Consider the following 25,890-nt stretch of genomic DNA (forward strand, 5'->3'; position numbering starts at 1 on the left):
GAGAGAGGCAAAGTGATCCTGTAGTATAGGACTTTAGGGTGGACTACTAGGTGGAGAGTAAGACTGAACCTTCAACATCAGACACTGCCTATACAGAAAGAAGATACTATAAGGACATCAGTTATTGTACCAACAGCCTAGGGGAAACCAAGATGGACCACATCCATAGTAGTGAGGGCTTGGATGGCATGTGTGAATTAGACTACAACTGAGTAAATAATGCTGAATTTATTTTTAAAACATCATAGAATTGAAATAAAATTACTAGAAAGCATCTAGGTTAAGGTTTTTTTGCCACCAGTAGTCAAACTATTAAAATAACTAAGACTTCGATTTTTGCCCCTCTGAATTTTGTGGATTATTGCATGCCTATTAAATATTATACTGTTTACATAGAAACTCATGTAACAGAGTTCTACTATAAAGAACCCTTACTGTGTAAGATAACTCATCTTTGGACAAGTTTATTATTAGTCATCACTTTCCCGAACTCTGAAGGGAAAGTAAAGCACTAGATTTCAGTAGTAAAGTTACATCCATGTTGCTTAACTCTGACCATCAAAGATTCACTTGTGCTTTGTAAATGAAGATTTAAGTGATCTGTTTATTATTAGCTTTTTAATCCTACTGGTATTAGATCCATCTTCATAGTCATTAGGCCAATTATAGCAAAGAAATCCATCATATATCAATATCTCCTTTCTTCACACTCTGTAAGAGAAAATTCTTGAGAGATTTCAATCTATAGGTGGGGATTAAGTCTTTTAGGACCTTCAAGATGGCAGAGGACTAAGACATGGAGATAACCTTCCTCCCCACAAATACAGCAAAAATACATTTACATGCAGAACACCTCCCACAGAACGCTGGCAGAAGACCTCAGACTTCCCAAAAGGCAAGAAAATCCCCAAGTACCTGGGTAGGGCAAAAGAAAAAACAGAGATAAAAGAATAGGGATGGGACCTGCACCTCTTGGAGGGTGCTGTGAAGGAGGAAAAGTTTCCACACACTAGGAGACCCCTTCACTAGCAAAGAAGGGGGGGTGGGCGGGGGGGGGAGTAACTTCAGAGCCACGGAAGAGAGCTCAGCAACAGGGGTGCAGAGGGCAAAATGGAGACATTCCCACACAGAGGATTGGTGCTGACCAGTACTCACCAGCCTGAGAGGCTTGTGTGCTCACCTGCCTGGGCGGTTGGGGGCTGGGAGCTGAGGCTCGGGCTTTGGAGGTCAGATCCCAGGGAGAGGACTGGGGTTGACTGCGTGAACACAGCCTGAAGGGGGCTAGTGTGCCACAGCTGGCCAGGAGGGAGTCCAGGACAAATCTGGAACTGCCTAAGAGTCAAGAGACCGTTGTTTCAGGGTGCACGAGGAGAGAGGATTCCTTCCCTGTCTGCCCACAGAAGACAGAGCACTGACTAAACAAGCTCCAGAGATGGGCGCGAGACACGGCGATCAGCTCGGACACTAGAGACGGGCATGAAATGCTAACACTGCTGCTTCAGCCACCAAGAACCCTGTGTGCAAGCACAGGTCACTATCCACACACCCCTGGGAGCCTGTGCAGCATGCAGGGGCCTGTGATCCAGGGACAATTTCCCTGGGAGAACACACAGTGTGCCTCAGGCTGTTGCAACGTCATGCCAGCCTCTGCCGCTGCAGGCTCACCCCACATTCCAATTATAACTACCTTACCACTCCCTCCCCTCAGCATGAGTGAGCAAGAGTCCTCTAATGAGCTGGTGCTTTAACCACCTCCTGTCTGGGTGGGGAATAAATGCCTGAGGGCAACCTACATGCAGAGGTGGGGCCAAAACCAAAGCTGAACCCCAGGAGCTGTGCAAACAAAGAAGAGAAAGAGAAATTTCTCCATGCAGCCTCAGGAGCAGTGGATTAAAACCCCACAATTAACTAGATGTACCCTGCATCTGTGGAATACCTGAATAAACAACAAATCATCCCAAAATTGAGGTGGTGCACTTTGGGAGCAACTGTAGACTTGGGGTTTGCTGTCTGTGACTGACTTGATTCTGATTTTTATGTTTATCTTAGTATAGTTTTTAGCACTTGTTATCATTGGTGGATTTCTTTTTTGGTTTGGTTGCTCTCTTTTTTCTTTTTTTTATTATAATTACTTTTTTATTTTCATAATTTTAAAATTTTAATTATTTTATTTTTTCTTTGTTTTTTTCTCTCTTTTCTTCTGAGCCATGTGGCTGAGAGGGTCTTTGTGCTCCAGCCTTGTGTCAGGCCTGAGCCTCTGAGGTGGGAGAACCGAGTACAGGACATTTGACCACCAGAGACCTCCCAGCCCTATGTAATATCAATTGGCGAGACCTCTCCCAGAGATCTCCATCTCAATGCTAAAACCCAGCTCCACCCAACATCCAGCAAGCTCCAGTGCTGGACGCCCCATGCCAAACAAATAGCAAAAGAGGAACACAACCCCTCCCATTAGCAGAGCGGCTGCCTAAAAATAATAAGTTCACAGACACTCCAAAACATACCGCTGGACGTGGTCCTGCCCACCAGAAAGACAAGACCCAACTCATCCAGCAAACAGTCACCAGTCGCCTCCACCAGGAAGACTATACAACCCCCTGAACAAAACTTACACACTGGGGACAGACACAAAAAACAACAGGAAATACGAACCTGCATCCTGTGAAAAGGAGACCCAAGCACAGTAAGTTAAGCAAAATGAGAAGACAGAGAAATACGCAACAGATGAAAAGCAAGGTAAAAGCCCAGCAGACCAAACAAATGAAGAGGAAATAGGCAGTCTACCTAAAATAGAGGTCAGAGTAATGATAGTAAAGATGATCCAGAATCTTGGAAATAGAATGAAGAAAATACAAGAAATGTTTAACAAGGAACTAGAAGAACTAAAGAGCAAACAAACAATGAGGAACAACACAATAAATGAAATTAAAAATTCTCTAGAAGGAATCAATAGCAGAATAACTAAGGCAGAAGAACGGATAAGTGACCTGGAAGATAAAATAGTGGAAATAACTACTGCAGAGCAGAATGAAGAAAAAGGAATGAAGAGAACTGAGGGCAGTCTCAGAGACCACTGGGACAACATTAAATGCACCAACATTTGAATTAAAGGGGTCCCAGAAGAAGAAGAGAAAATGATAGGGTCTGAGAAAACATTTGAAGAGATTATAGTTGAAAACTTCCCTAACATGGGAAAGGAAATAGTCAAGTCCAGGAAGTGCAGAGAGTCCCATACAGGATAAATCCAAGGTGAAACATGCAAAGACACATATTAATCAAACTATCAAAACATAAATACAAAAAAAATATTAAAAGCAGCAAGGGAAAAGCAAAAAATAACATACGCGGGAATCCCCATTAGGTTAACAGGTGATCTTTCAGCAGAAACTCTGCAAAGCAGAAGGGAGTGGCAGGACATATTTAAAGTCTTGAAAGGGAAAAACCTAAAACCAAGATTACCCAGCAAGGATCTCATTCAGATTTGATGGAGAAATTAAAGCCTTTACAGACAAGCAAAAGTTAAGAGAATTCAGCATCACCAAGCCAGCTTTACAACAAATGCTAAAGGAACTTCTCTAGGCAGGAAACACAAGAGGAGGAAAAGACTTACGATAACAACCCAAAACAATTGAGAAAATGGTAATAGGAACATACATATCGATAATTACCTTAAATGTAAATTAATTAAATACTCCAACCAAAAGACATAGACTGACTGAATGAATACAAAAACAAGACCCGTCTATATGCTGTCTACAAGAGACACACTTCAGACACAGGGACACATACAGACTGAAAGTGAGGGGATTGAAAAAGATATTCCATGCAAATGGAAATCAAAAGAAAGCTGTAGTAGCAATACTCATATCAGATAAAATAGACTTTAAAATAGAGACTATTACAAGAGACAAAGAAGGACACTACATAATGATCAAGGGATCAATACAAGAAGATGATATAACAATTGTAAATATTTAGGCAGCCAACATAGGAGCACCTCAATACATAAGGCAAGTGCTAACAGACATAAAAGGGGAAATCAACAGTAACACAATAATAGTAAGGGACTTTAACACCCCACTTTCATCAATAGATCATCCAAAATGAAAATAAATAAGGAAACACAAGCTTTAAACGATACATTAATCAAGATGGACTTAACTGATATTTATAGGATATTCCATCCAAAAACAATAGAATACACTTTCTTCTCAAGTGCTCATGGAACATTCTGCAGGATAGATCATATCTTGGGACAAAAATCAAGCCTTGGTAAACTTAAGAAAATTGAAATCATATCATGCATCTTTTCCGACCACAACGCTATGAGACTGGATATCAATTATAGGAAAAAAACTGTTAAAAACACAAACACATGGAGGCTAAACAATATGATACTAAATAACCAAGAGATCACTGAAGAAATCAGAAAGGAAACTAAAAAAAACCTAAAAAAAAATGACAATGAAAACATGACGACCCAAAACTTATGGGGTGCATCAAAAGCAGTTCTAAGAGAGAATTTTATAGTGATACAAGCCTACATCAAGAAACAAGAAAAATCTCAAATAAACAACCTAACCTTACACCTAAAGCAATTAAAGAAAGAAGAGCAAACAAAAAAACCAAAGTTAGCAGAAGGAAAGAAATCATAAAGATCAGATCAGAAATAAATGAAACAGAAATGAAGGAAACAATAGCAAAGATCAATAAACTAAAAGCTCGTTCTTTGAGGAGATAAACAAAACTAATAAACCATTAGCCAGACTCATCAAGAAAAAAAGGGAGAAGACAAATCAATAGGATTAGAAATGAAAAGGAAGTAACAACTGACACTGCAGGAATACAAAGTATCATGACAGATTACTAGAAGCCATATATGCCCATTGGAAGAAATGGACAAATTCTTAGAAAAGCACAACCTTCCAAGACTGAACCAGCAAGAAATAGAATATATAAACAGACCAATCAAAAACACTGAAATTGAAACTGTGATTAAAAATCTTCCAACAAACAAAGGCTCAGGACGAGATGGCTTCACAGGTGAATTCTATCAAACATTTAGAGACAAGTTAGCACCTATCCTTCTCAAACTCTTCCAAAATACAGCAGCGGGAGGAATACTCCCACAGTCATTCTACGAGGCCACCATCACCCTGATACGAAATCCAGACAATGATGTCACAAAAAAAGAAAACTAGAGTCCAATATCACTGCTGAACATAGATGCAAATATCCTCTACAAAATACTAGCAAACAGAATCCAGCAACACATTAAAAGGATCATACACCATGATCAAGTGGGGTTTATCCCAGGAATGCAATGATTCTTCAGTACACGCAAATCAATCAATGTGATACACCATATTAACATATTGAAGGATAAAATCCATATGATAATCGCAATAGATGTAGAAAAAGCTTTTGACAAAATTCAACACCCATTTATGATAAAAACTCTCCAGAAAGTAGGCACAGAGGGAACGTACCTCAACATAATAAAGCCCATATATGACAAAGCCACAGCCAACATCGTTCTCAATGGTAAAAAACTGAGATAGTTTCCTCTAAGATCAGGAACAAGACAAAGTTGCCCACTCTCACCACTATTATTCAACATAGTGTTCAAAGTTTTAGCCACAGCAATCAGAAGAAATACAAGGAATCCAAATCGGAAAAGAAGAAGTAAAGCTGTCACTGTTTGCAGATGACATGATACTATTCATAGAGAATCCTAAAGATGCCACTAGAAAACTACTATAACCAATCAATGAATTTGCTAAAGTAGCAGGATACAAAATTAATGCACAGAAATCTCTTGCATTCCTATACACGAATGATGAAAAATCTGAAAGAGAAATTAAGGAAACACTGCCATTTACCATTGCAACAAAAAGAATAAAATACCTAGGAATAAACCTGCCTAAGGAGACAAAAGATTTGTCTGCAGAAAACTATAAAGCACTGATGAAAGAAATTAAAGATGAAACAAATGAGGGAGAGATATATCATGTTCTTGGATTGGAAAAATCAAAATTGTGAAAATGACTATACCATACAAAGCAATCTAAAGAATCAATGCAACCCCTATCAAACTACCAATGGCATTTTTCACAGAGTTAGAACAAAAAATTTTACAATTTGTATGGAAACACAAAAGACCCTGCATAGCCTAAGCAATCTTGAGAAAGAAAAATGGAGCTGGAGGAATCTGGCTCCCTGACTTCAGACTATACTACAAAGCTACATTAATCAAGGCAGTATGGTACTGGCACAAAAACAGAAATAGTTGAATGGAACAGGATAGAAAGCCCAGAGATAAACCCACACACATATGGTCACTTTATCTATGATAAAGGAGGCAAGAATATACAATGGAGAAAAAACAGCCTCTTCAATAAGTGGTGCTGGAAAACTGGAGAGCTACACATAAAAGAATGAAATCAGGCCTTCCCTGGTGGCGCAGTGGTTGAGAGTCCACCTGCCGATGCAGGGGACACGGGTTCGTGCCCCAGTCTGGGAAGATCCCACATGCCGCAGAGCGGCTGGGCCCGTGAGCCATGGCTGCTGAGCCTGTGCGTCTGGAGCCTGTGCTCCACAATGGGAGAGGCCACAGCAGTAAGAGGCCCATGTACCGCAAAAAAAAAAAAAAAAAAAAAAAAAAAGAATGAAATCAGAACACTCCCTAACACCATACACAAAAATAAACTCAAAATGGATTAAAGACCTAAAGCCAGTGTCTGTAAAGCCAGACACTATAAAACTCTTAGAGCAAAACAGAGGAAGAACACTCTGACATATATCACAGCAAGATCCTTTTTGACCCACCTCCTAGGAACTGGAAATAAAAACAAAAATAAACAAATGTGGCTTAATGAAACTTAAAAGCTTTTGCACAGCAAAGCAAACCATAAACAAGACCAAAAGACAACCCTCAAAATTGGAAAAAATATTTGCAAACGAAGCAACTGACAAAGGATTAATCTTCAAAATATACAAGCAACTCATGCAGCTCAATATCAAAAAAACTAACAACCCAATCATAAAACGGGCAGTAGACCTAAATAGACATTTCTCCAAAGAAGACATACAGATGACCAAGAGGCACATGAAAGGATGCTCAACGTCACTAATTATTAGAGAAATGCAAATCAAAACTACAGTGAGGTACCATGTCACACTGGTCAGAGTGGCTATCATCAGAACATCTACAAATAATAAATGCTGGAAAGGGTGTGGAGAAAAGGGAACCCTCTTGCACTGTTGGTGGGAATGTAAATTGATACAGCCACTTTGGAGAACAGTATGGAGGTTCCTTATAACACTAAAAATAGAACTACCACTTGACCCAGCAGTACCACTACTGTGCATATACCCGGAGAAAACCATAATTCAAAGAGAGACGTGTACCACAATGTTCATTGCAGCACTATTTACAATAGCAAGGACATGGAAGCAACATAAGTGTCCATCAAGAGATGAATGGGTAAAGAAGATGTGACACATATATACAATGGAATATTACTAAGCCATAAAAAGCAACAAAATTGAATTATTTGTAGTGAGGTGGATGGACCTACAGTCTGTCATACAGAGTGAAGTAAGTCAGAAAAAGAAAAACAAATACCATATGCTAACACATATATAGGAGCCTAGATGAATAGGATAGGAATAAAGAAGCAGCTGTAGAGAATGGATTTGAGGCTACGTGGAGGGGAAGGGTAAGCTGGGACGAAATGAAAGAAGTAGAATTGACATATATATACTACCAAATGTAAAATAGATGGCGAGTGGGAAGCAGCTGCATAGGCACAGGGAGATCAGCTCTGTGCTTTGTGATCACGTAGAGGGGTGGGATAGGGAGGGTTGGAGGGAGACGCAAGATGGAGGGGATATGGGGATATATGTATACATATAGATGATTTACTTTGTTATACAGCAGAAACTAACACAACATTGTAAAGCAATTATACCCCAACAAAGATGTTAAATTTTTTTAAATGTCTTTTATATTTGGTTTATTGAGATACAATTGACATATAATATTATGTAAACTTAAGGTATACAAACATGATGACTGATACATGTATGTATTGTGAAATGACTACCACAGTACAGTTAGTCAACACTTCTGTCACCTCACATAATATACTTTTTGGTGTGTGGTCAGAATATTTACAATCTATTCTGTTAGCAACCTTCAAATATTTAACACTATTGTTAACGCTGATCACCATGTTGTATGTTAGATCCCCGGACTTACTCATCTCATAACTGAAAATTTGTACCCTTGACCAGCATATCCCCATCTCCTCCAGCCACCAGCCCCTGTCAACCACTATTCTACTCTGTTTCTATGGGACTGGCATTTCTAGATTCCACATATAAGTGAAATCATGCAGTATTCTCTTTCTCTGACTGATTTACTTCCCATAGCATAATGCCCTCAAGATCTATCTATGTTGTCGCAAATGTCAAGATTTCCTTTTTTTATAGCTGAGTAATACTCCATTGTGTATATATACAACATTTCCTTTATCCATTATTCCATTGATGAGTGCTTCAGTTGTTTCCACCTCGTGGATATTGTAAATAATGCTGCAATGAACATGGGGGATGCAGATATTTCTTCAAGATAGTGATTTCATTTCCTTCAGTTAAATACCAAGAAGTGGGATTGCTGGATCATATGATAGATCTCTTTTTAATTTTTTAAGGAACTTCTATACTGTTTTCCATTGGGTGTACCAATTTACATTCCCACTAAGAATGCACAAGGGTCAGCTTTTCTCTACATCCTCACCAACACTTGTTATTTCTTGTCTTTTTGGTAATACGCATTCTGCAGGTGTATTGTGGTTTTAATTTTCCTTTCCCTTATGATTAGTGATTTTGAGCATCTTTTCATGTACTTGTTGGCCATTTGTATACCTTCTCTGGCAAAATGTCTATTCATATCCTCTGCCCACTTTAAAAATCAGATTATTTGTTTTATGCTATTGAGTTCTATGGGTTCCTTATATATTTTGGATATTAATGTCATATCATGTAAGTGGTAAGAAAATATTTTCTCTCATTGTAGGTTGACTTTTCATTTTGTTCATTGTTTCTCTTGCTATGCAGAAGGTTTTTTAGTATGATGTGGTCCCACTTGTTTATTTTTGCTTTTGATAATAATCAAGGTCAATTTCAGGGAGGTTTTCCCCTGTTTTCTTCTAGTAATTTTATGGCTTCAGGTCTTACATATAAGTTTTTAATCGATTTCAAGCTAATTTTTGTAAGAAGTATAAGATAGGGATCCAATTTCTTTCCTTTCCATGTGAATATCCAGCTTTCCAACACTATTTATTGAAGAGACTGTCTTTTCCTCTTTGAGTATTTTTCGCTCACTTGTCAAATATTTGTTCACCATATATGCATGGATTTATTTCTGGGCCCTCAATTCCATTCCATTGGTCTATGTGTCTGTTTTTATGCCAGTACTATACTGTTTTTTTTTATTTGAAGTATAGTTGATTTACAATATTATATTAGTTTCAGATGTACAACAGTAATTCAATATTTTTGTAGATTATACTCCATTTAAAGTTATTAAAAAATAAGGGCTATATTTCCCTGTGCTGTGCAATATATCCTTGTTGCTTATCTATTTTATACATAATAGTTTGTACCTCTTAATCTCATACCCCTATCTTTCCCCTCCCCTCTTCCCTCTCCCTACTGGTAACTTGTAGTTTGTCTCTGTATCTGTGAGTCTGTTTCTGTTTTGTTATATACTTTTATTTGTTTTATTATTTGGATTCCATATATAACTGATAACATAAAGTATTTGTCTCATCTGACTTATTTCACTAAGCATAATACCCTCTAGGTCCATCCCCATTGTTTCAAATGGATGGATTTCATTCTTTCTTATGGCTGAATATTATTCCATTGTATGACTATATCACATCTTCTTTTTGCATTCCCCTGTTGATGGACACTTAGGTTGCATCCATACCTCAGTTATTGTAAATAATACTGAATGTAAGGGTGCATTTTTTTTTGAATTATTGTTTTTGTTTTCTTTGGATATATACTCAGGGTTGGAATTTCTGGATCATATGGTAGTTCTAGTTTTAGTTTTTTTGAGGAACCTCCATAATGTTTTCCATAGTAGCTGCACCAATTTACATTCTACCAACAGTGTATAAGGGTTGCCTTTTCTCAAAATCCTCACCAGCATTTGTTATTTGTTGTCTTTAATGATAGCCATTCGGATAGGTGTGAGATGATATCTCACTGTGGTTTTGGTTTGCATTTCACTATCAATTAGCAATGTTGAGCAACTTTTCATGTGCTTATTGGCCATTTGTATGTCTTCATTGGAAAAATCTCTATTCAGGTCTTCTGCCCATGTTTTAATTGGGTTTTTTTTTATATTGAGTTGTGTGAGCTGTTTATATATTTTGGATATTAATCTCTTATCGGTTATATCATTTGCAAATATTTTCTCCATTCTGTAGGTTGTTGTTTCATTCGTTGATGGTTTCCTTTGCTGTGCAAAAGCTTTGGAGTTTAATTAGGTCCCATTTATTTATTTTTGCTTTTATTTCTTTTGCTTTAGGAGACAGGTCCTAAAAAATACTGCTACAATTTATATTAAAGAGTGTTCTGTGTTCTTTTCTAGGAGTTTTATGGTTTCAGGTCTTATGTTTAGGTCTTAATCCATTTTGAGTTTATTTTTGCATATGGTATGAGAAAACGTCTAATCTCATTCTTTAACATGTAGCTGTCCAATTTTCTCAGCACCATTTATTGAAGACGCTGTCTTTTGTCCATTGTATATCCTTGCCTCCTTTGTCATAGATTAATTGACCATAGGTGTGTGTGTTTATTTCTGGGCTCTCTATTCTGTTCCATTCATCTATATGTCAGTTATTGTGCCAGTATCATGCTGGCACAATAGCATGATATTTTGATGACTGTAGCTTTGCAGTGCCTGAAGTATGAAGTCTGGGAGCATGATACCTCCATCTTTGTTCTTTTCTCTCAAGATTGTTTTGGTAATTTGAGTCTTTTGTCGTTCAATATAAATTTTAGGATTATTTGTTCTAGTTCTGTGAAAAATGTCATGGGTATTTTGATAGGGATTGCATTAAACCTGCAGATTGCTTTGGGCAATATGGCCATTTTAACAATATTAATTCTTCCAGTCCATGAACACGGGATATCTTTACATTTCTTTATATCATCTTCAGTTTCCTTCATCAGTGTTTTATAGTTTTTAAAGTAGAGGTTTTTCACATTTTTGGCTAAGTTTATTCCTAGATATTTTATTCTTTTGTTGAGATTTTAAACAAGATTGTTTTCTTGCTTTCTCTTTCTGATAGTTCATTATTAGTGCATAGAAAAGCAAAAGATTTATGATATTAATCTTGTATCCTGCCACTTTACTGAATTCGTTTATTAGTTCAAATAGATTCTGTGTGGAGACTTTAGGGTTTTGTATATATAGTATCTTGTCATCTGCAAATAGTGACAGTTTTACTTCTTCCCTTATAACTTGAATGCCTTTTATTTCTTTTTCTTGTCTTATTGCTGTGGCTAGAACTTCTAATACTATGTTAAATAGAAGTGGTGAGAGTGGGCATCCTTGTCTTCTTCTGGATTTTAAAGGAAAGACTCAGCTTTTCACCATTGAATATGATGTTAACTGTGGCTTTGTCATAAATGGCCTTTATTACGTTGACATATATTTCCTTTGTACCAACTTAAATGAGAATTTTTATCATGAATGGATGTTGAATTTTGTCAGATGCTTTCTCTGTGTCTATTGAGATGATCATGTGATTTTTATTTTTTATTTCATTGGTGTGGTGTATCTCGATTGATTTGCAAATATAGAACCATCCTTCCATCTCTGGAATAAATCCCACTTCATCATGGTGTATGATCCTTTTTATATATTGTTGAATTCAGTTTGTTAATATTTTGTTGAGGATTTTTGCATCTATATTCATCAGAGATATTGGCTTATAATTTTATTTTTTCTTTTTTTTTTTCTAATGTCTTTGTCTGACTTCGGCATCAGGGTGATAGTGGCCTCATAGAATGAACTTGGGAGGAGCATTCCCTCTACTTCAATGTTTTGGAATACCTTGAGAAGGATAGGTATTAGCTTCTCTTTATATGTTTGGTAGAATGCCACTGTGAAGCTGTCTGGTTTTGGACTTTTATTTGCTGGGAGTTTTTTTTTTTTTAATCACATATTCAATTTCACTACTAGTGATTGGTCTCTTGAGATCATCTATTTCTTCTTTTCCTTTTTTAATTTTTACATCTTTATTGGAGTATAAGTACTTAACAATGGTGTGTTGGTTTCTGCTTTATAACAAAGTGAATCAGTTATACATATACCTATGTTCCCATATCTCCTCCCTCTTGCATCTCCCTCCCTCCCACCCTCCATATCCCACCCATCCAGGTGGTCACAAAGCATCGAGCTGATCTCCCTGTGCTATGCGGCTGCTTCCCACTAGCTATCTATTTTATGTTTGGTAGTAGTGTATATATGTCCATGGCACTCTCTCACATTCTCACAGCTTACCCTTCCCCTTCCCCATATCCTCAAGTCCATTCTCTAGTAGGTCTGTGTCTTTATTCCTGTCTTACCCCTAGGTTCTTCATGACATTTTTTTCCCTTAGATTCCATATATATGTGTTAGCATACGGTATTTGTCTTTCTCTTTCTGACTTACATTGCTCTGTATGACAGACTCTAGGTCCATCCACCTCATTACAAATAGCTCAATTTCGTTTCTTTTTATGGCTGAGTAATATTCCATTGTATATGTGTGCCAAATCTTCTTTATGCATTCATCCAATGATGGACACTTAGGTTGTTTCCATCTCCTGGCTATTGTAAATAGAGCTGCAATGAACATTTTGGTACATGACTCTTTTTGAATTATGGTTTTCTCAGGGTATATGCCCAGTAGTAGGATTGCTGTGTCTTATGGTAGTTCTATTTGTACTTTTTTAAGGAACCTCCATACTGTTCTCCATAGTGGCTGTACCAATTCACATTCCCACCAGCAGTGCAAGAGTGTTCCCTTTTCTTCACACCCTCTCCTGCATTTATTGTTTCTAGATTTTTTGATTATGGCCATTCTGACCGGTGTGAGATGATATCTAATTGTAGTTTTGATTTGCATTTCTCTAATTATTAATGATGTTGAGCATTCTTTCATGTGTTTGTTGGCAATCTGTATATCTTCTTTGGAGAAATGTCTATTTAGGTCTTCTGCCCATTTTTGGATTGGGTTGTTTATTGTTTTGTTATTGAGCTGCTTGTAAATTTTGGAGATTAATCCTTTGTCAGTTGCTTCATTTGCAAATATTTTCTCCCATTCTGAGCGTTGTCTTTTGGTCCTGTTTATGGTTTCCTTTCCTGTGCAAAAGATTTGCAGGTTCATTAGGTCCCATTTGTTTATTTTTATTTCCATTTCTCTAGGAGGTGGGTCAAAAATGATCTTGCTGTGATTTATGTCATAGAGTGTTCTGCCTATGTTTTCCTCTAAGAGTCTGACAGTTTCTGGCCTTACATTTAGGTCTTTAATCCATTTTGAGCTTATTTTTGTGTATGGTGTTAGGGATTTTTCTAATCTCATACTTTTACAGGTACCTGTCCAGTTTTCCCAGCACCACTTATTGAAGAGGCTGTCCTTTCTCCACTGTACATTCCTGCCTCCTTTATCAAAGATAAGGTGACCATATGTGCGTGAGTTTATCTCTGTGTTTTCTATCCTGTTCCATTGATCTATATTTCTGTTTTTGTGCCAGTACTATATTGTCTTGATTACTGTAGCTTTGCAGTATAGTCTGAAGTCAGGGAGCCTGATTCCTCCAGCTCAGTTTTTCATTCTCAAGATTGCTTTGGCTATGTGAGGTCTTTTGTGTTTCCATACAAATTGTGAAATTTTTTGTTCTAGTTTTGTGAAAAATTCCAGTGGTAGTTTGATAGGGATTGCATTGAATCAGTAGATTGCTTTGGGTAGTAGAGTCATTTTCACAATGTTGATTCTTCCCATCCAAGAACATGGTATATCTCTCCATGTATTTGTATCATCTTTAATTTCTTTCATCAGTGTCTTATAATTTTCTGCATACAGGTCTTTTGTCTCCTTAGGTAGGTTTATTCCTAGATATTTTATTCTTTTTGTTGCAATGGTAAATGGGAGTGTTTTCTTGATTTCACTTTCAGATTTTTCATCATTAGTGTATAGGAATGCTAGAGATTTCTGTGCATTAATTTTGTATCCTGCTACTTTACCAAATTCATTGATTAGTGCTAGTCGTTTTCTGGTAGCACCTTTAGGACTCTCTATGTATAGTATCATGTCATCTGCAGTGACAGCTTTACTTCTTCTTTTCTGATTTGGATTCCTTGTATTCTTTTTCTTCCCTGATTGCTGTGGCTAAAACTTTGAAAACTATGTTGAATAATAGTGGTAAGAGTGGGCAACCTTGTCTTCTTCCAGATCTTAGTGGAAATGGTTTCAATGTTTCACCATTGAGAATGATGTTGGCTGTGGGTTTGTCATATATGGCCTTTATGATGTTGAGGAAAGTTCCCTCTATGCCTGCTTTCTGCAGGGCTTTTATCATAAATGGATGTTGAATTTATGGAAAGATTTCTCTGCATCGATTGAGATGATCATATGGTTTTTCTCCTTCACTTTGTTAATATGTTGTATCACATTGATTGATTTGCGTATATTGAAGAATCCTTGCATTCCTGGGATAAAACCCACTTGATAATGGTGCGTGATACTTTTAATGTGCTGTTGGATTCTGTTTGCTAGTATTTTGTTGAGGATTTTTGCATCTATGTTCATCAGTGATATTGGCCTCTCGTTTTCTTTCTTTGTGACATCTTTGTCTGGTTTTGGCATCAGGGTTATGGTGGCCTCATAGAATGAGTTTGGGAGTGTTCCTCCCTCTTCCTTTTTTTGGAAACATTTGAGAAGGATAGGTGTTAGCTCTTCTCTAAATGTTTGATAGAATTTGCCTGTGAAGCCATCTGGTCCTGGGCTTTTCTTTGTTGGAAGATTTTATTCACAGTTTCAATTTCAGTGCTTGTGATTGGTCTGTTCATATTTCCTATTTCTTGCTGGTTCAGTCTCGGAAGGTGGTGCATTTCTAAGAATTTGTCCATTTCTTCCAGGTTTTCCATTTTATTGGCATAGATTTTCTTGTAGTAATCTCTCATGACCCTTTATATTTCTGCAGTGTCAGTTGTTACTTTTCCTTTTTCATTTCTAATTCTGTTGATTTGAGTCTTCCCCTTTTTTTCTTGATGAGTCTGGTAATGCTTTATCAATTTTTTTTATCTTCTCAAAGAACCAGCTTTTAGTTTTATTGACCTTTGCTATGGTTTCCTGCATTTCTTTTTCATTTATTTCTGATCTGATCTTTATGATTTCTTTCCTTCTGCTAACTTTGGGGGTTTTTTGTTCTTCTTTCTCTAATTGATTTAGGTGTAAGTTTAGGTTGTTTATTTGAGATGCTTCTTGTTTCTTAAGGCAGGATTGTATTGCTATAAACATCCCTCTTAGAAGTGCTTTTGCTGCGTCCCATATGTTTTGGGTCATCGTGTTTTCATTGTCATTTTTTCCTAGGTATTTTTTGATTTCCTCTTTGATTTCTTCAGTGATCTCATGGTTATTAAGTATTGTATTGTTTAGCCTCCATGTGCTTGTAGTTTTTACAGATTTTCTCCTGTAATTGATATCTAGTCTCATAGCATTGTGGTCAGAAAGGATACTTGATACAATTTCAATTTTCTTAAATTTACCAAGGCTCGTTTTGTGACCCAAGATATAACCTATCCTGCAGAATGTTCCATGAGCACTTGAGAAGAATGTGTATTCTGTTGTTTTTGGATGGAATGTCCTATAAATACCAATTAAGTCCATCTTGTTTAATGTATTATTTAAAGCTTGTGTTTCCTTATTTATTTTCATTTTGGAAGATCTGTCCATTGGTGAAAGTGGGGTGCTACAGGCCCCTACTATGGTTGTGTTATTGTCGATTTTCCCTTTTATGGCTGTTAGTATTTGCCTTATGTATTGAGGTTCTCCTGTGTTGGGTGCATAAATATTTACAATTGTTATATCTTCTTCTTGGATCAATCCCTTGATCATTATGTAATGTCCTTCTTTGTCTCTTGTAATAGTCTTTTAAAGTCTATTTTATCTAATATGAGAATTGCTACTCCAGCTTTCTCTTGATTTCCATTTGCATGGAATGTCTTTTTCCATCCCCTTACTTTCAGTGTGTGTGTGTCCCTAGGTCTGAAGTGGGTCTCTTGTAGGCGGCATATATACAGGTCTTGTTTTTGTATCCATTCAGCCAGACTATGTCTTTTGGTTGGACCATTTAATCCATTTACATTTAAGGTAATTATCAATATGTATGTTCCTATTCCCATTTTATTAATTCTTTTGGTTTTGTTATTGTAGGTGATTTCCTCCTCTTGTGTTTCTTGCCTAGAGAAGTCCCTTTAGCATTTGTTGTAAAGCTGGTTTGGTGGTGTTGAATTCTGTTAGCTTTTACTTGTCTGTCAAGGTTTTAATTTCTCCATCAAATCTGAATGAGATCCTTGCTGCATAGAGTAATCTTGGTTGTAGGTTTTTCTCCTTCATCACTTTAAATATGTCCTGCCACTCCCTTCTGCGTTGCAGAGTTTCTGCTGAAAGATCACGTGTTAACCTTATGGGGATTCCCTTGTGTGTTATTTGTTTTTTTTTCCCTTGCTGCTTTCAATATTTTTTCTTTGTATTTAATTTTTTATAGTTTGTTTAATATGTGTTTTGGCATATTTCTGCTTGGATTTATGGGACTCTTTGTGCTTCCTGGACTTGATTCACTATTTCCTTTCCCATATTAGGGAAGTTTTCAACTATAATGCCTTCCAATATTTTCTCAGTCCCTTTCTTTTTCTCTTCTTCTTCTGGGACCCCTATAATTCGAATGTTAGTGTGTTTAATGTTGTCCCAGAGGTCTCTGAGACTGTCCTCAGTTCTTTTCATTCTAATTTCTTTATTTTGCTCTGCAGTAGTTATTTCCACTATTTTATCTTCCAGGTCACTTATCCGTTCTTCTGCCTCAGTTATTATGCTATTGATCCTTTCTAGAGAATTTTTAATTTCGTTTATTGTGTTGGTCATCATTGTTTGTTTGCTCTTTAGGTCGTTTAGGTCCTTGTTAAACGTTTTTGTATTTTCTCTATTCTATTTCCAAGATTTCGGATCATCTTTACTATCATTATTCTGAATTCTTTTTCAGGTAGACTGCCTATTTCCTCTTTACTTGTTAAGTCTGGTGGGTTTTTACCTTGCTTCTTCATCTGCTGTGTTTTTCTGTCTTCTCATTTTGCTTAACTTACTGTGTTTGGGGTCTCCTTTTTGCAGGCTGCAGGTGCGTAGTTCCCGTTGTTTTTGGTCTCTGTCCCCAGTGGCTAAGGTTTGTTCATGGGTTATGTAGTCTTCCTGATGGAGGGGACTAGTGCCTGTGTTCTGGTGGATGAGGCTGGATCTTATCTTTCTGTTGGGCAGGTCCACTTCTGGTGGTGTGTTTTGGGGGTCTGTGGCCTTATTATGATTTTAGGCAGCCTCTCTGCTAATGGGTGGGGTTGTGTTCCTGTCTTGCTAGTTGTTTGGCATAGGGTGTCCAGCACTGTAGCTTGCTGGTCGTTGAGTGAAGCTGGGTCTTGGCATTGAGATGGAGATCTCTGGTAGATTTTTGCCGTTTGATATTACGTGGAGCTGGGAGGTCTCTTGTGGACCAGTGTCCTAAAGTTTGCTCTCCCACCTCAGAGGCACAGCCCTGACGCCTGGCTGGAGCACCAAGAGCCTTTCATCCACATTGCCAGACCAAGGTCAACCAAAGTTGTGGTACTTATTTCCCTTGTAGGCGTCCACATGATATTACGAGTCACCATGGGAAGAGTATAGTAGTAGCTACCATGACTTAGGTCCTGTGGATTACATTGCTAAGTGAAAGAATCCAGTCTGAAGTGCTACACACTGTATGACCTCATTTATATGACATTCTTTTCCATCAGCCACACCACCTCCCAGCAGGTCCTGAGGAGATGGGGCTCCTGTCAGCGTGAACTGGACTCCACAACGTCCCAAAGCTGAAGCCTCAGCAACTCCTGAGGAGACTTGGCTCCCATTAGCATGGACTTGACCCTGTGTTGTCCCAAAGCCCCTATGCTGTCAGCATGGACTCAGCCCAATGTGTTCCTGAAGCCAAAGCCCCAGTGGGTCCTGAGGAGACCAGGTTCGCGTCAGCTGCCTGGGGGAGCCAGGTCTGTTGGCAGATCCTGCCATACTGTTTTTATTACTATAGTTTTGTAGTATAGTTTGACATCAGGATGTGTGATGCTTCCAGATTTGTCCTCTTTTTCAGGATAACTTAGATTATTCAGGGTCCTTGTGGTTCCACACAAATTTTAGGATTTTTTTTTCTATTTCTGTAAAAAATTCCTCTGGAATCTTGATAGGTATTACATTAATTTTGTGGAGTATGAACAGTTTAACATTAATTTTTCTAATTTACACAGAATATCTTTCCATTTATTTATGTCTTATCCAGTTTCTTTCATCAGTGTTTTGCACTTTTCAGTGTACAGATCTTTCACCTCCTTGGTTAAATTTATTCATAAATATTTTATTGTTTTTGATGCTATTGTAAATGGGGTTATTATCTTTATTTCTTTTTTCAGGAAGTTTGTTGTTGGTGTATCAAATTCAAAATGTTTTGTATCCTGAAACTGTACTGAATTTTTGTGTTATTTCTAATGGAGTTTTTGGTGGGGTTTTTTGCATGGAATCTTCAGCACTTTCTAACAAATAGGATAATATTTTCACACAGAGACTACTTTACTTTTTCCTTTCAGATTTGGATGTGTTTTATTTCTTTTTCTTCTGTAATTGCTCTTGCTACAACTTCCAGTACTATGTTGAATAGGAGTGATGAGAGTGAGCACCCTTGTCTTGTTTCTGGTCTTAGAGGAAGAGCTTTCAACCTTACACCCCTGCGTAAGTTGTTAGCTGTGGGCTAGTCATATATAGCCTTTATTATGTTGAGGTTCATTTCTTCTATAACCAATCTGTTGAGAGTTATTATCATGAAAAGACACTGAGTTTGTCAAATGCTTTTTCTGCATCTATGGAGATGATCATATGTTTTTTGTAGGTGAAATTAATTCTATTACTTAAATAAACAGGTAATATGTTTTATTTAAACCAATGTATCCAAAGTATGTAATCAATCGAAAAATTAATAAGAAATTCTACTTTTTTGACAGTATTCTTTTCTTCATTGAAATATAGTTGGTTTACAATATTATATTAGTTTCAGGTGTATAGCTTAGTGCTTTAATATTTTTATACATTATACTCCATTTAATGTTACTACAAAATAATGGCTGTAATTCCCTGTGCTGTATAATATATCCTTGTTGTTTATCTATTTTATACATAGCAGTCTGTTTCTCTTAATCTCCTACTCCTACCTTGCCCCTTCCCTCTTTTTTTCTCTCTGCTGGTAACCACTAGTTTGTTCTCTATATCTGTAAGTCTGTTTCTGTTTTGTTATGTTCATTCATTTATTTTTTAGATTCTGTATATAAGTTAGAGAATAGAATATTTGTCATTCTCTGTTTCATTAAGCATAATACCCTCTAGGTCCATCCATGCTGTTGTAAATGGCAGGAGAGAAATTCTGCTTTTTTTAACCTTTTCACCTCCTTCACCCAGCATATGATTTTTATCTTTCATTCTATTAATGTGGTGTATCACATTTATTGACTTGCGTATTTTGAGCCATCCTTGCATCCCAGGGGTAAATCTCACTTGATTATGGTTTATGATCCTTTTAACATGCTGAATTCAGTTTGCTGGTATTTCATTGAGAATTTTAAAATCATTCATCTGATATATTGGCCTGTAATTTTCTTTTCTTGTAGGGTCCTTATCTGGATTTGGTATCAGGGTAATAATGCTGATCTCATAAAGAGAGTTTGGGAGTGTTTCCTTCCCTTTTGGGTGTTTTTTTGAGTTTGAGAAGGACTGGCATTAATTCTTCAGTAAATCTTTGTTGGAACTCACTAGGGAAAGTATCTGGTCCTTGGGCTTTTCTTTGTTGGATGAGTTTTGATTACTGATTCAACTACTTACTCATTCTTGGTCTGTTCAGATTTTCTGTTTCTTTATGTTTCAGTCTTGGTAGGTTGTATGTGTCTAGGAACTTATCCAGTTCTTCTTGTCTATCTAATTTCTTGGTGTATAATTGTTCATAATAGTCTCTTATGATCCTTAGTATTTCTGTGTCTCATTTCTGATTTTATTTGAGTACTCTCTCTCTTTTTTTTCTTAGTCTACCTAAAAGTTTGTTAATTTTATTTATCCTAAAATAATCCAGTTCTTAGTTTTTTGGGTCTTTTCTATTGTGTTTCTCATCTTTATTTCATTTATTTCTGCTCTGATCTTTGTTATCTCCTCCCTTCTGCTAACTTTAGCTCTATTTTTTCCTTCTTTTTCTAGTTCAATTCATTATAAACTTAGGCTGTTTATTTGAGGTCTTTCTTTTTTTTCTTAATGTAGTCATTTATCACTATCAACTTGCTTCTTAGAGTTGCTTTTGCTGCATTCCATACGTTTTGATATTTTATGTTTCCATTTCATTTGTTTCAAGATATTTTTTATTTCCCCTTTTTATTTCTTCTTTGACCCATTTGTTGTTCAGGTTTGTGCTGTTTAATTTCCATGTATTTGTGAATTTTCCAGTTTTCTTCCTCTTACTGATTTCTAGTTTCATGCTCTTATAGTTGGATAAGATACTTGGTATGATTTTAATATTAAATTCATTAAGATCTGTTTGTGACCTAATATATTTTTTATCCTGGAGAATGTTCCATGTGCTATTTGGAAAAATATGTCTTTTGCTGTAGTTGGATGAAATGTTATTTCTATGTCTGTCAGGTTTATTTGGTCTAATGTACAGTTCATGTTCCATGTTTTTGAAATTGTTTTTTAGTTTGGATGATCTATCCATTGTTGGAAATGGGGTTTTGATGTCCCTTAACTATTATTGTATTGTTGTCTATTTCTCCCTTAGTATTTGCTTAATATATTTAGGTGCTGCCATGTTGAGTGCATGCATGTATACAATTGTTATATCCTCTTGATGAACTGATCATTTTATCATTATATAATGACTTATTTTGTCTCTTGTTACAGTTTTTGACTTAAAGTCTATTTTGTCTAATGTAAGTGTAGCTTGCAAAAGAGAGCAAGGGTTATCTCTTTTGGTTTCCATTTGCTTGCAATATATTTTTCTATCCCTTCACTTTGATGAATGTCATTGAAGCTGAAGTGTTTCTTTTTCCTTATTATTATTTTTTTTGGCTGCACCATGTGGCATGCAGGAGCCTAGTTCCCTGACCAGGGATCAAACCTGTGCCCCCTGCACTGGAAGTGCGGAGTCCCAACCACTGGACTGCCAGGGAAGTCCTGAAGTGTTTCTTTTAGGTAGCATATAATTGGGTCTTTTTTTTTTTTAATCCATTGAGTCATGCTTTGCCTTTTGAATGGGGAAATTAATCCATTTACTTTAAAGTAATTACTGATTGGTATGGATTTACAAATGTCATCTTATTGTTTTCTGGCTATTTTTTAGTTCCCTTGTTCCTTTCTTCTTCTCTTGCTACTACTGTAGGTTTTTCCTTTGAGGTTACCATGTGACTTACATAAAACATGTTAAAGATATAACAATTTATTTTAAGTTGATATGAACTTAACTTCAGTTGTGTACAACAGCTCTACACTTTTTCTCCCCCTCCCACATTTTATGTTCTTGTTGTCACAACTTATGTCTTTTTATATTGTGTATTCATTAAGCATTATTAATTATTTTTAGTACTTTTGTTTTAACCTTTATGCTAGAGTTGAATGATTTACACACCACTATATTACAGTATTGGAATATTCTGATTGTGACTATATACTTACATTTACCATTGTCTTTTATATATTCATATGTTTTCATGTTATTCTATAGTGTCCTTTCATTTCAGCTTGAACTCCTTTCAGCATTACTTGTAAGTCAGGTCTAGTGGTGATAAATTCCCTCAGCTTTTGTTTGTCTGAGAAAGTTTTTATTTGTTCTTTATTTCTGAAAGACAATTTTGTCAAGTAAATTATTCTTGGTAGGTAGTTTTTTCTTTCAGTACTTTGAATATATCATCCCACTCTCTCCTAGCTTGCAAAGTTTCTGCTGGGAAATTCACTGATAGCTTTATGGGCCCTTGTAGGTGAGAAATTTTTTCTCTTGCTGCTTCTAAAATTCTCTCACCTATTTTTGATTGCAGACAGTTTAATTATAATGTGACTTGGAGAAAATATTTTTGAGTTGAGTTGATTTCAGTTTGGGACCTATAAGCTTCATGAACTTGGATATCTGAGTCTCTCCCCAGATATGGGAAGCTCTCATCCATTATTTCTTCAAATAAGCTTCCTACCCCTTTCTCCCTATCTTCTCTTTCTGAGAATCCAGTAATTCATAGATTGTTTCTCTTAATGGTATCTCAAGTTCATGTAGGCCATCTTCACTGCTTTTCATTTTTTTTCTTTGTTCTTTTCTGACTGGATAATTTCAAATGACCTGTATTCTACTTCATATATTCTTTCTTCTGCTTGATCAAGTATGCCCTTATTGTTCTCTAGTGCATTTTGCATTTCACTCATTGTGTTCTTCAACTCCAGAGTTCTTGGATTTGTTTTATGATTTCTATCTCTCTGTTAAACTTCCCATTTTGTGTATGTATTGTTTTCCTGATTTCATTGAATTGTCTTTCTGTGTTTTTTGTAACTCATTGAACTTCCTTAAAACAACATTTTGAATTCTTTATAATGCAAATCACATAGCTCCATTTCTTTGGGGTGGTTACTAGAAATTATTGTGTTCTTTTGATGGTGTCATGTTTTCTTTATTCTTTCATGTTCCTTGAAGTTTTGTGTTGCTGTTTTTGCATTTTAAGAAACAATCGCCTCTTCTAGTTTTATTATTATTATTACTGAAGTATAATTGCTTTACAATATTCTGTTAGTTTCTGCTGTACAATGAAGTAAATCAGCTATATGTATACCAATATCCCCGCCTCTTGGATCTCCCTCCCATGACCCACATCCCACCTGTCTAGGTTGTCACAGAGCATGGAGCTGAGCTTCCTGTGCTTTGTAGCATGTTCCCACTAGCTGTCTATTTTATGCATGGTAGTGTATATATTTCCACCCTAATCTTCCAGTTCATCCCACCCTCCCCTTCCCCCCTGGTGTCGACATGTCCGTTCTCTATGTCTGCATCTGGATTTCTGTCCTGCAAATAGGTTCATCTGTACCATTTCTCTAGATTCCACATATATGTGTTATAATACAATATTTGTTTTTCTCCTTCTGGCTTACTTGACTCTGTATGACAGACTCTAGATCCATACACATCTCTACAAATGACCCAATTTTGTTCCTTGTTATGGCTGAGTAATATTCCACTGTATATATGTACATCTTTTTTATTACATCTTTTTTAGAGTATAATTGCTTTACAATATTGTGTTAGTTTATGCTGTACAACAAACTGAATCAGCTGTATGTATATATATATCCCCATATCCCCTCCCTTTGAGCCTCCCTCCCATCCTTCTTATCCCACCCTTCTAGGTCGTCACAAAGCATTGAGCTGATCCCCCTGTGCTATGCAGCATCTTCCTACTAGCTATCTATTTTACATTTGTTAGTGTATATATGTCAATGCTAATCTCTCACTTGGTTCCAGCTTCCCCCTCCCCCACACACAGACTGCGTGTCCTCAAGTCTGTTCTTTATATCTGCATCTTTATTCCTGCCCTGCCACTAGGTTCATCAGTACCGTTTTTTTCTTTTTCTTTTTTTACATTCCATATATATGCATTAGCATACAGTATTTGTTTTTCTTTTTCTGACTTACTTCACACTGTATGACAGTCCATCCACCTCACTACAAATAACTCAATTTCATTCCTTTTTATGGCTGAGTAATATTTCATTGTATATATGTGCCACATCTTCTTTATCCATTCATCTGTCAATGGACATTTAGGCTGCTTCCATGTCCTGCTATTGTAAATAGTGCTGCAATGAACATTGGGGTACATGTAACTTTTTGAATTATGGTTTTCTCAGGATATATGCCCAGTAGTGGGATTGCTGGGTCATATGGTAGTTCTATTTTTAGTTTTTTAAGAAAGCTCCATACTGTTCTCCATAGTGGCTGTATCAGTTTACATTCCCACCAACAGTGCAAGAGGGTTCTCTTTTCTCCACACCCTCTCCAGCATTTATTGTTTGTAGATTTTTTGACGGTGGCCATTCTGACTGGTGTGAGGTGATACCTCATTGTAGTTTTGATTTGCATTTTTCTAATAATTTGTGATGTTGAGCATCTTTCTATGTGCCTCTTGGCCATCTGTACGTCTTCTCTTGAGAAATGTCTGTTTAGGTCTTCTGCCCATTTTTTGATTGGGTTGTTTGTTTTTTTGATATTGAGCTACATGAGCTGTTTGTATATTTTGGAGATTAATCCTTTGTCCATTGCTTTGTTTGCAAATATTTTCTCCCATTCTGTGGGTTGTCTTTTCATTTTGTTTACAGTTTTCTTTGCTGTGCAAAAGCTTTTAAGTTTAATGAGGTCCCATTTGTATTTTTGTTTTTATTTCCATTACTCTAGGAGACAGATCCAAAAAAATATTGTTGCAATTTATGTCAAAGAGTGTTCTCCCTGTGTTTTCCTCTAAGAATTTTATAGTGTCTGGTTGGTCTTACATTTAGGTCTTTAATCCATTTTGAGTTTATTTTTTGTATGGTGTTAGGTAGTGTTCTAATTTCATTTTTTTACATGTAGCCATCTTGTTTTCCCAGCACCACTTATTGAAGAGGCTGTCATTTCACCATTGTATATTCTTGTCTCCTTTGTCATAGATTAGGTGACCATAGGTGTGTGGGTTTATCTCTGTGGTTTCTATCCTGTACTACTGATCTATATTTCTGTTTTTGTGCCAGTACTATACTGTCTTGATTACTAAAGCTTTGTAGTACAGTCTGAAGTCAGGGAGTGTGATTCCTCCAGCTCCGTTTTTCTTTCTCAAAATTGCTTTTGCTCTTCAGGGTCTTTTGTGTTTCCATACAAATTGTAATATTTTTTGTCTTAATTCTGTGAAGATCACCATTGATTATTTGATAGTGATTGCACTGAATCTGTAGCTTGCTTTGGGTAGTCATTTTCACAATATTGATTCTTCCAATCGAAGAACATGGTATATTTCTCCATCTGATTGTGTCCTCTTTGATTTCTTTCATCAGTGTTTTACAATTTTCTGCATACAGGTCTTTTGACTCCTTAAGTAGGTTTATTCCTAGGTATTTTATTCTTTTTGTTGCAGTGGTAAATAGGATTGCTTCCTTAAATTCTTCTTGTGATCTTTCATTGTTAGTGTATAGGAATGCAAGAAATTTCTGTGCATTAATTTTGTATCTTGCAACCTTACCAAATTCATTGATTAGTTCTAGCACTTTTCTGGTGGCATCTTTAGGATTTTCTATGTATATTATCATTGTCATCTGCAAACAGTGACAGTTTTGCTTCTTCTTTTCCAATTTGTAGTCCTTTTATTTCTTTTCTTCTCTGATTGCCGTGGCTAAAACTTCCAAAACTATGTTGCGTAAGAGTGGTGAGAGTGGACATCCTTGTCTTGTTCCTGATCTTAGAGGAAATTCTTTCAGTTTTTCACCATTGAGAATGATG

Source organism: Phocoena phocoena, chromosome 1, assembly GCF_963924675.1.
Source record: "Phocoena phocoena chromosome 1, mPhoPho1.1, whole genome shotgun sequence".
NCBI classification, from domain to species: domain Eukaryota; kingdom Metazoa; phylum Chordata; class Mammalia; order Artiodactyla; family Phocoenidae; genus Phocoena; species Phocoena phocoena.